We start from the raw sequence: 1,826 nt of genomic DNA, 5'->3' as shown, positions 1-1,826 counted from the left end.
CCCACTATTCGCTGGTAAAAGAGTAGCTCAAGAGTTGGCGGTGGGTGGTGATGACTAGCTGTCTTCCCTCTAGTTTTACACTGCTAAATTAGGGACGGCTAGCGTAGATAGCCCTCGTGTAGCTTTGCGCGAAATTCAAAACAAACAAACAAACAAGTGGTTTAAGTAGATTTTTTATTATCTGTATCAGTTTCAACATTCTTACCGTACCGTATTCCATAGGCGCTGTGTACAACGAATACCTAGCCGTTACACTGTTCAACTGCTTGAGATATGCGATGTTAAACCTTATCATAGTGACCCCATACTTTGTTGGCCTCGTTTCCGCACAAGACCGATATTCCTGTGTGGTACAGAGGATCCAGAACTTGGTCTGATAGTAAGCAGTGTTTACCTTGACCTTTGTAGCTACTCTCCTGATCCCTAACTTGCTCTTGTTGCAGTATCCAGCGATGATCATGAATCCTTTGGAAAAAAGTTTTGCGATATGCCGGTACCACTTTTGAAAATTTCTTTCTTATACTTACTGGTAGGAAATGGCACGAGACTTGTTACAGTTATCAAGGAAGACATAGATATCGTGAAATGTCACCATGTGCTAGGTATTATTGACACAGTTCTCTGTGGTTGGTCTTCCTTTCCTAGATATGTCGTAGAAGTAACTGGTGTACACGTGACTCGTGCTTTTCCTAAATCCTCGATTTGAACACATCCTTATGATTTGCGTGTATGAGTATTTTGCGTCTGATAAGGCTGCTACATATCCTTGCCAAAGTGATCAGTTTTTGGTGGCATCACACTGTGTCAAACAATGTCAAAATGTAGTTCTGATCAATTCTGTTCCACCGCCAATTTACATCTGCTATTATCACGTGACCTGAATATTCAAAATTTATTTAATATGACGCACTCAACACTCCGTATAAATTAGTTAAAGTACCTCACATATCTCTGGGTTTTAGACATTTGTTTAATTTCTTTGCTTACCATAGGAACGCACTTGATACACCCACTATTTCTACTCCATACTTCTATATGGGAAATGATGTTTTAGATATTTCGCCAAATTTCGCAATTTTACATTGTTCTTGGGAATACAGAGTCGCGAAGGAATTAAATAGCAAACAAAATCTGTTATTATGAAAAAACATTGTCAAAAATATTTTGACACTACTAATGACGTCATCCCGCTTTTCATATGTCGGTTCTTCATTATATGTATTTTTAAGTCTTGATTATAAATAGCTGTTTGACCCATACTGTAAACAAGCTAGCTGGACAGCCTCAGTAATTTACACAATATCAGATCTGTGTATGAATGAGAATTACGTCAGATCGGTTTGCGCACGCTAAACACATACACAGCTCTATCGGGTAGCATCTGGTGTTATCGATCAAGCTGGGGTAATGAGAGCCGATAATGCTCACAGCTGCAATCCTCGTCTGGTCATAATATGAACCTTGTTGCCTGAGTATTGTTATTATGTATGAGACATTTACTGCTTGAGCCAAGTGAAAAGCTGATTAGATTCGAACACTATCGTTCGAAGAGGTCAGGAGTGGCTACACGAATAAGATTATCACACACACATATAAGCTTATATAAATATAAACACATATGAACATAGTCGCCTTTCTCTCTCTCACTGCAGGTTATATCTATTGCTGAATTCAATATTTTTGATTTCATTCATTAAAGCTGATTAAGTATATTTTATCTTGTTTCATGTTTTTATAATTACTATATCATATAAAATGATACATTTTAATGTCAGTATAGGTAAAGTTGAAATGTTTAGCACGACTGTATCTGACTCGCGTTGATC

The 1,826-nt window shown here is 37.7% G+C and overlaps 1 protein-coding gene across 5 annotated transcripts in view; it reads right to left on the bottom strand.

Annotated features, from left to right (window-relative positions):
* Positions 1–1,826, bottom strand: part of LOC106478511 (NACHT domain- and WD repeat-containing protein 1-like) — a 164,530-nt gene that overhangs the window by 144,490 nt on the left and 18,214 nt on the right. Inside the window, exon 1 of one of the 5 annotated variants that reach the window (XM_022382128.1) lies at positions 206–285. The exons of the other annotated variants lie outside the window; for them this stretch is intronic. The gene's annotated coding sequence lies outside the window, so the exon portion shown is untranslated. Of the gene's footprint in view, positions 1–205; positions 286–1,826 lie in introns of those variants that run through there. 5 annotated transcript variants of the gene reach the window in all.

This window comes from Limulus polyphemus, unplaced genomic scaffold (assembly GCF_000517525.1).
Source record: "Limulus polyphemus unplaced genomic scaffold, Limulus_polyphemus-2.1.2 Scaffold219, whole genome shotgun sequence".
Lineage (NCBI taxonomy): Eukaryota > Metazoa > Arthropoda > Merostomata > Xiphosura > Limulidae > Limulus > Limulus polyphemus.
The sequence above is the reverse complement of the archived record's forward strand: the minus strand, read 5'-3'. Positions and strand labels throughout refer to the sequence as shown.